A 10359-nucleotide genomic window follows, 5' to 3' on the forward strand; every position below is an offset into this window, starting at 1 on the left:
GAGAAAAGGAGAAATGGAATGAGGCAAATTGTCTCTCATAAAAGAGGCAAGAAAAAGCTTTTTCAATGGAGAGGAAAAGGGAGGAGGTGAGAGAGAAAAAGTGAAGCTTTTTCTCATCACATTTGACTTAAGGAGGGAATGACACACTCAATTTGGTATGAAAATCTATCTTACCCTACAGGAATCTAGGGGAGAAGGGCTTAAGTGGGCTGTGTGGGGAAAGATAGAAGGGAGGGCAAATGGGAGGAGGGAGTAATTAGAAGTAAACACTTTTGGAGAGGGACATCAAAAGAGAGAGTAAAATCGGGGGCAGGATAGTATGGAGTGAAATATAGTTAGTCTTTCACAACATGACTATTATGAGAGCTTTTGCATAGCTATACATGTATAGCCTATATTGAATTATTTGCCTTCTCAATGGAGATGGGTAGGGAGGGATTAAGGGAGGTAAATTGGAACTCAAAATTTAAGGAATGAATGTTGAGAATTTTTTCTTTCATGCCTTATTTCTTTAGCCATTTTCTTTTTATTGTAAAAACAAATCCACTCAAGTATATCCTAAAACATTTTTTAAAAATGGCACATCTTCTTAAATACAAAATTGATTTTTAAAACAATTAAATTTTATTATTATAATATGTATTCTACAAGAACATGGCTTGGCTCTTCTTTGGTATCCTGTAGACAACATTTTCTATCTAAAATTTACTCTGACCACATTTTACCCCCGCAGTGTGGTAATTCAAACTAAGATATGCTCACAACCACACCAAGCAGCATATCGTATACTCTGTGTTCCTCAGAGTGGCATTTGAAGAGCTTATGCTTTTTATATGAGAAGCTGAATCCCATTATACCTTTTCTTCCCCTTTCCATCTTCTAGATTTTAGAACTTAGAACATGGCCTTACTCTGTGCATAAGAGAGTTTAACAGTATGTTTTTACATGTTAGAACAATATGAAAGGCTGGCTAACATTTAAATTTTTCTGGTTGCAAATACATGAATAATTCAATAGAACGTCATATGGAGTTTTATCTGTAGTATGTACACGTATCTAATTTGACTAACTTATATGAACTTGACCTTTTTTTCCAATGGTAAAATGTAGATCCCTGAATTTCCTACCTGCAGACAGTTTTTGTTTTAACTTGACACTAAGCTTCAGTGGGCTATGGTGTCATTTTAATAGTGCATTTTTCTGAGAGTTCTTCATTCCCTGTTAACAGGCCATGATTGTACTGGAATGGCTTCTATGAACAGAGAAAGTTCATGAATCTTAAAGTTAACTTAGATAAATAATTCTGACTTTTGCCTTTCTCCTTTAGGAATCAGATTCTTCCTCTTCCTCTTCCTCCTCCTCTTCTTCTTCTTGAGCATGGTTTCTTGCGCTTAGCTGTAATTCAGTTTGGTTGATGGAAGTTTCATTGTCTACCTGCACCAAGATATTTTCTGGTTCCTCTGTTAGAGGTGAAGAATGGGTCATCCTTTCCCCTTCTCTGGAGCTAATAATTGATTGAAGGGCCAGCTCTTCAACCTTGAGCCAATTGAGCTGGTCATGCAGCACCACCCTCACCCGCAGCAGCGTCTCCTCCTCTTTGCGGAGCTCCTGCAAGCTGGCTCAGCATCTTGCCTGCTCTTTGCCTTCACTGCTTCTCCCTCTCTCAGGCCCAGCTCATGGAGATGCCATCTAACTACAGCGAGGCCCCAGGCAAGTGGACATCTTAGAAAAAAGGAGAATTGTTTTTGCATGCTACTTGTAAATAAGACATATAGGTAGCGGAATATAGAAATCTATCTTGTCCTACAAGAAAACAGAGAAGTTAGGAATAAGGGAAGGGAGGGGTGTGATGGCAGGGAGTGCATATTTGGGCAATGGATCATCATAATGCATGGTATCTTGGGGTGGAGGGATGGGAGAGATGGGGAGAAAATTTGGAACTCAAAATCTTGTGGAAATGAATGCAGAAAACTAAAAGTAAACAAACAAATAAAGAAGCAAACAAATAAATAAAATAAAAAATAAAGTGTTAATTATATGAGATTACTTTTTTGGAAGGGAAGGCAAGGAATACTGATGGGAAATTTTAGGACATACACAGTGGATATATAGTACATACTCAAAATAACCTGAACAATTTTTTTTTCAAAAAGCCATATATGTTAATCCACATCCAATGTTCTCTCTAGTCCCTAATCAAGATTTCTTCTCCTAACAAGTTTTTAACAATATGCTTACATAGCACTAAAAATAGAGTACCCTGCTACCTATGGCAGTGAAATGGCACAGATGTGTGAAATTCAAGGCCAAGGGAAGAATTGTGTTGGAAATATAACCTGATTACAATGTAAATGGGAGATATTTAAACATATATGTAAATATACAATAGAACATAGTTGTGCAGTTTTTTAAATCAATGTATGGACAAAGGGATCTTTAACATTGCATTTAGTGGCCCCCAATTTTATTTGAGTTTGACATCACTTGTCCAAATCATTATAATCTGGGTATTTTCTGTGTTGTCTAATAAAAAAATGAGGTCACGATACCCATGGAACTTAACTCTGTTTCATGGCAAACAAGTGCCTGGGGAGGAAGAAAAGGTCCAGTCTCAGTGTCAGTTATGTCCAAGTATCCTGGGACTATAACAGTCAAAACAATTTATTACTAGCTCATAAGATTTCTTGAGGAATTCCAGTAAAATATAACCAACAGGCAATTGGTGATGTGAGACTGAAGTTTAGGAGAGAGTTCTGGCTCTTGTCAGGATAGATGTATAAAACTGAGAGTTATCTGCATAGTGATGCTACTTAATCATATGAAAGTTGAAGAGGTTAATGAAAGAGGGAATAGAGGAGAAAAGAATAATGCCCAAGAGAAAATCTTGAGTAAGGTCAGAACAAGAAGTATTCAGAGAAGTAAAAATTCATCTACTCCCAATAGGAGACAAGTAAAAGAAGAAAAAAAGAAGAGAGAGAGAAAGAGAGAGAAGAAACTATCCAGGAAGAAAGCATGGTCATTAGTGTTAAGTTCAGCCAATAGATTGAAAATGATTAAGACTAAGAAAAGAATATCTGACTTAGACTTCTGCCATTGATTCCTAGCACATTATATTCAGTCAGTTTTACTGGATACATTTCACCCAGATTTTCATTTTAGGAATAGAATTAGATATGACATAATTATATTTATTCATTCATTCAAAAATTCATTGAAAGGCACTGAGCTGAAGACAATGGAGTGACTGGTAATTGCTATCTCCCTCCCCTTGTTGATGTTGACAAGCCCAGAGAATATCTTCTTGGGAAGAAACCTAGAACAGTGGGAGCAGCAGAAGGGGTAAGAATTCTCTTAGCCCATGAAGCTAGGAAAATCAGTAAGTTCCTCTTGCTGTGGCTGAAGGGCACCAGTGCAGGAAAAGAGGTGTCCCAGAAAGCTCCATCTCAGCAAACTGGGAGAAGATCCTGATCCTGTGAAGCCCACAACCATCAACACCAGGACTCCAGGCATGTCTCAGTACCCCAGGAGAATCAGGAAGACATTAACCAGACAGGATCACAAACCACTGAGCTTGCCTATGCTCTAGCTCAGCAGAGGAGACCTACTGTGACCAGACCACCTCTCCCCTATACTTAACAAGTCAGCTCTGGTGTAACTGTGGGAAAACCCAGAAAGATCTCACCTGGCCTCTGTTTCCAAAAGCAGCCAGCTCAGCACCAGGTAAGCTGCAGCATTTTAACTTCTAGCTGAAAGCACAAAGCCTCAAGCTTTAGGCACAAGAACTTCAAGCTTTAGGCACAAGAGCCTCAAGTTTTAGGCACAGAGTTCCATGTGCCTCAGATGGAGAGGTCTACTTTAAAACCCAGGAAAGGGTGATTATCATGATTAAGAAGCAAAATTGAAAACACCTTAGAATCTTTCTTTGGGAACAAGGACCAAAACACAAATACCAAAGAGGTCAGCATTGAGACTGTACTCCCATATGAAAATTTAGAAGGGAATATGAATTGGTCTGATGCACAAAGAGTCTTCTTGGAAGAACTCAAAAAAGATTTTAAAAACCAAATTAGGGAAGTTGAAGAAAAAATAAACAATGACTTTAAAAAACATGAAAAAGCAAATCACAGAGAAATGTAAAAGAATAATTGGACAAATGGAAAAAGAAATAGAAACCTAACTGGAGAAAATAACTCCTTAAAAAGAATAATTGGACAAATGGAAAAGGAGATATAAAAGTTAACTGAAGAAAACACTTTGATAAAAGTTAGAATTGGGCAAGTGAAGGTAAAGAATCTATGAGACATCAAGAATCAGTCAAAGAGTAAAAAGATAGAAGACAATGTCAAATATCTAATTGGAAAAAAACAGACCTGAAAAATAGATTCAGTAGCGAATATCTAAGGATTATTGATCAATCAGAAAGTCAAGATGGAAAAAAAAGAGCCTGGACAATATCATCCAAGAAAATGTCAAGGAAAATTGCCCAGAAGTCCTAGATCCAGAGATGAAAATAGTCATGGAAAGAACCCACCATGCACCTACTGAAATAACTCCCAAACTAAAAACTCCAAGGAATATTGTTACCAAATTCCAGAACTATTAAGTGAAGGAGAAAATACTGCAGCCAACCCAAAAGAAATAATTCAAATATTGAATAGCTACAGTCAGGACCTTCCAGCTTATACATTAAAAGAAATTGGAACCCGATATTCTGTAAGGCTGGGATGACAACCAAGGATTAATTACCCAGCAAAGTATCAATTACCCAGCAAATATTTTAGGCAAGGAGATGGACAATCCATGAAATAAAGGTTTTCCAGACCTTCCTGATGAGAAGGCCAGAACTCAGTAGAAAATTCGTTGTTCAAACACAGGCCTCAAGGGAGGCATAAAAAGGTAAACAGGGGAAAAAAGAACTTGTTACTCAATATGGGCAAACTGATTACATTCCTATAAGGGAAGATGATACTTGTTAATACTGAGAATAGTATATTTGTTATGATATACAAAAGGGATATACATAGATAGAGGAAATGGTATATATTAAATGATATCATGACAAAAATGTGATTTCAGAATGCCAACGGATGGTAATAGGAGATGTGAAAAGGTGGAGGAAGAAAAAGACAAATTATATCCCAGGAAGAGGCACAAAAATACATTAGAATAGAGGGAAAGGGGGAGGGAGGTAAACATGGTTTGAAAGGTTCTCTCATCTGATTGGATTCAAGGAGGGAACAACAAACTCAGTAAAGTATAGAAATAAAACTAGCTCTACAGGCAGGAGGAGGGGAAGGGAGAAAGTAAATGGAGAGGAGGTTAGAAGGAAGAAGTAGTAAAGGAAAAGGGGTACAAACGGGAGGGGGACTGAAAGAAGGGAGGGAAAACTGATGGAGGCTGTGGACAATAATTAAAACTCTGCTGTGGAGGGGAAGGGAGAAGGGAGAAGTAAAAGTATAAACAGTGGAAAAGGATGGAGGGAAAGAACAGATAATAATCCTAATTGTGAATGAGATGAAGTCTCTCATAAAATGGAGATGGATAGTAGAATGCATTGAAAGCATTAGAAACAGGGATCCACACACAGCGTAAATATAAAAGGTTGGAGTACAATATATTGTGCTTCAACTGATGAAAAAAAAAGCAGGGGTCACAATCTTAATCTCAGACAAACCAAAAGGAGAAATAGATCTAATCAGAAGAGATACGGAAGGAAACTATATCCTGCTAAAAGGCACCATAAACTATGAAGCAATATCATTACTAAACATATATGCTCCAAGTGTTATGACATCCAAGTTCTTAGAGGAGAAGTTAAGTGAATTGCAGGAAGAAATAGACAGCAGACCTATGCTAAAGGAGGACCTCAACCTCCCCCTCTCTGAACTTGACAAATATAACATCAAAATAAACAAGAAAGAAATTAAGGAAGTTAATAAAACTCTGGATAAGGTAGATATGATAGATCTCTGGAGAAAATTGAATGGGGATAGAAAGGAATACACCTTCTTCCCAAAGTTACATGGCACATATATAATAACTGAACATGTGCTAGGTCATAAAAACCTCACAATGCAGTTCAAAAATGCAGAGATAGTCAATGCATTCTTCTCAGATCATAATGCAATAAAAATTATATGTAATAAAAGGGCATGGAAATATAAATCCAAAATTAATTGGAAACTAAACAATCTAATCTTAAAGAATGAGTGGCTTAAACCACAAATTATAAATACAATCAACAACTTCATTCAAGAGAATGACAATAATGATACAACTTACCAAATCTTATGGTTCTGAGGGGCAGTTTTATGCCTTTGCATGCCTACATGAATAAAACAGAGAAAGAGGAGATCAATGAATTGGGCGTGCAGCTGAAAAAGCTTGAAAAAAGAACAAATTGAAAATCCTCAAGTAAATAACAAATTAGAAATACTGAAAACTAAAGGAGAGATTAATAACACTGAAATTAAGAAAATTACTGAAATATTAAAAAAAAAGAGTTGATTTTATCAAAAAACCAATAAAATTGATAAACTTTTGGTCAATTTTATTAAAAAGAAGAAAACCAAATTACCAATATCAAATATGAAAAGAGTGAACTAACCCCCAATTAATAGAAAATTAAAACAATACTTAGAAATTACTTTGAACAACTGTGTGCCCAATAAATTCGACAATCTAAATGAGATGGATGATTATAGAAAAATAAATAAATTACCTAGATTAACAGAAGAAGAAGCTGAGTACTTAAACAACCCCATCTCAGAAAAAAAGAAATTGAAGAAGCCATCTATGAACTTCCTAGGAAAAACTTTCCAGGGCCAGGTGGATTTATAAGTAAATTCTATCAGACATTTAAAAAGCAGTTAATTCCAATACTATATAGACTATTTGGGAAAATTGCTTGAAGAAATTCTTTCTATGATGCAAATATGGTTCTGATATCTAAACAAGAAAGAGCCAAAACGGAGAAAGAAAATTATAGATCAATTTCCTAATGAATATACACGCAAAATTTTAAATAAAATATTAGCAAAAAGAATACAGCAACTTATGACAAGAATAACACACTATGATCATGTAGGATTTATACCAGGAATGCAGGCTCATTCAGTATTACAAAAACTATCAACATGATTAATCATATCAACAACAAAACTAACGCCAACCATATGATTATCTCAGTAGATGCGGATATAGCCTTTGACAAAATACACTGCCCATTCATATGGAAAACATTGGAAAGCATAGGAATAAGTAGAACTTGCCATAAAATAATAAGTAGTATCCACCTAAAACCATCAGCAAGCACTTCATGTAATGAGGACAAGCTAGATGCATTTCCAATAAGATCAGGGGCGAAACAAGGATGTCCATTATCACCACTGTTTTTCAGCATGGTATTAAAATGCTAGCTGTAGCAATAAGAGAAGAAAAAAAGAAATCAAAAGAATTAGAGTAGGGAAAGAAGAAATGAAGTTATTACTCTTTGAAGATGATATAATGATATATTTAGAGAATCCCAGAAAATCAAGTAAAAAGCTACTTTAAATAGTAAACAACTTTGACAATGTTGCAGGTTACAAAATAAACCCAGAGAAATCATCAGCATTTCTATTATCAGCATATAATACTAATAAAATGAAAAGATATAGGAAGAGAAATCCCATTTAAAACAACTGAAGACACCGTAAAATATCTGGGAGTCTACCTGCTAAAAGAAACCCAGGGAATATATGAATACAATTAAAAACACTTTTCCCACAAATAAAGTCAGATCTCAGTAAGTGGAAAAACATCAGTTGCTCATGGATAAGCTGAGCTAATATAATAAAAGTGACAATTCCACCTAAATTAATATACTTATTTAGTGCCATATCAATCAAAGTACCAGATAATTACTTTCTAGAGCTAGAAAAAATAACAGCAAAATTCATCTGGAAGAACAAAAAGTCCAGAATATCAAGGGAATCAATGAAAAGAAATCCTAGCAAAGGTGGCCTAACCCTACCAGATCTCAAATTGTATTATCAAGTAGCAATCATCAAAACCACTTTGTAATGGCTAAGAAACAGAGGGGTACACCAGTGAATTACGTTAGGTACTCAAGACACAATAGTCAATCAATATAACAATCTACTGTTTGCTAAAGCCAAGGGCCCCAGCTTTTGGTCTAACAACTCACTTTTGACAAAAATTGCTGGGAAAACTGGATAACAGTTTGGTGGAAACTGCATAGACCAAATCTTGACACCATACACAAGAATAAAGTCCAAGCTTATCCTTAATGTAGGTAATAAAGATTGAAACTATAAACAAATTGGAGGAGCAAGAAAGAGTATATTTGTCAGATTTATGGAGAATGGAGAAATTTATGACCAAACAAGAGATAGAGAACATGATGAAGTGCAAAATGGATAATTTTGATTATATTAAATTGAAAAGTTTTTACATTAACAAACCCAATGCAACCAAGATTAGGAGGAAGCAGAAAACTGGGAAGTAAATTTTGCAACTAGTGTCTGTGATAAAGGTCTCATTTCTAAAATATATAGAGAACTGAGTCAAATGTACAAGAATACAAGTCATTCTCCAATTGATAAATGGTCAAAAGATATCAACAGGCAGTTTTCAGAGGAAGAAATTAAAGGTATCTGGAATCATATGAAAAAATGCTCTAAATCACTATTGATTAGAGATGCAAATCAAAACAACTCTGAGGTACCACATCACACCATATCAGATTGGCTAACATGAAAACAACAGGAAGATGTTTGATGTTGGAGAAGGTGTGGGAGAGTTGGAACACTAATTCATTATTGGTGAAGCTGTGATCCATTATTGGTATGACCTTATCCAACCATTCTGGAGAGCAATTTGGAACTATGCCCAAAGGGCTACAAAAATGTGCATGCCTTTTGATCTAGCTATACGGCTTCTGGGAGTCTATCCCAAGAAATCACAGAAATGGAAAAGATTCCCATATGTACAACAATATTTATAGCAGCTCTCTTTGTGGTAGCCAAAAACTGGAAATCAAGGGGATGGCCATCAATTTGGGAATGGCTGAGCAAGTTGTGGTATATGAATGTAATGGAATACTATTGTGCTATGAGAAACAATGAAGAGGAAGACTTCAGAGAAGCCTAGAAAGATTTACATGAACTGATGCTGTATGAAAATTCCAGAACCAGGAGAACTTTGTACACAACAACCACCACAGTGTGGAAGGAATTTTCTGGTAGACTTAGTATTTCATTGAAATGCATGCACTTAAAAAATTTCCAATGGACTCTTGGGGCAAAATGCCTTCCACATCCAGAGAAAGAACTATGGAATTCAATTGCAGATAGAAACAGACCATTTTCTTTTGTATTATGGTTTGTTTTGTTTTATTTTATGGTTTGTCCCATTCATTTTAATTCTTCTACGCAACATGTATTTAATAAGAAAGTATGTGTAGAACCTATATAAGGTTGTATGCCATCTCAGAGGGAGTGAGAAGGGAAGGGAGACTGAGAAGAAAGGAGGGGCAAAAATCTAAGATATAGGAAAGTGATTTTCGAGTACTGAAAACAAATAAAATAATTTAATTAATAAAAAGAAAAGCACTGAGTTAGTCGTGAGGACTGTGATAAAGTCATGTTTTCAGGTAAGTTACAAAGAACAATCCACAACATGAAAAGATAATTTTAAAGAAAATGAGGAAAATCACTTCTGTACAGCAGGAATGAGAGGGAAAAATAACCTCTTTAACTAGTAGGAGGAACAGGTAAACACAACATACTGGAAGATAGTTTACAGGGATGAAAATAAGGTAATGAGATGGAAAATCTGGGTATTTATATTATGGGTTTGAATTGTGAATGACAATGGAAATCAAGAACTCATACACTTTCAAAATTGGGTATATTTTAGGCAGAAAATTCAATGAATATTAAAGTCTGTATAAACTATAAACACATATGTATATATCTTAAAGTTTGCAAATTACTCCTTTCAAATTGTCTCTAATGCACACTACAGCCTCCATTCAGTATATATATAGCTCTTCACATTCTTCCCCTCCTTACTTTTCAAGTCTTCTTACACTTCACAGCCTTTCATGCATTCTATAATCCAGGGATACAGGCTTTCCTATATCTCTCAGGGGACTCTAAGACATTTCAATGACTGTATCCTATGACTGACATACTCTCCCTCAGAACCCTGGCTTCCCTGACTTAAGACTTAAGTCAAATGCTCCCTTCTTCAGGTCTTTCCTCATTTCCCTTACTCCAACCCGTCTGCTAGTATCCTCCTTCTGATGACCATCCACCTACTCTGAATATATCTTTTATGTACCTAAGTGTTTGG

General features: G+C 35.7%; 1 pseudogene; it reads right to left on the reverse strand.

Moving 5' to 3' along the window:
- Positions 1-1323: 1323 nt before the first annotated feature.
- Positions 1324-6323, reverse strand: LOC140507893 (snRNA-activating protein complex subunit 5 pseudogene; annotated as a pseudogene).
- Positions 6324-10359: the final 4036 nt, after the last annotated feature.

Source organism: Notamacropus eugenii, chromosome 5 (genome assembly GCF_028372415.1).
Source record: "Notamacropus eugenii isolate mMacEug1 chromosome 5, mMacEug1.pri_v2, whole genome shotgun sequence".
Lineage (NCBI taxonomy): Eukaryota > Metazoa > Chordata > Mammalia > Diprotodontia > Macropodidae > Notamacropus > Notamacropus eugenii.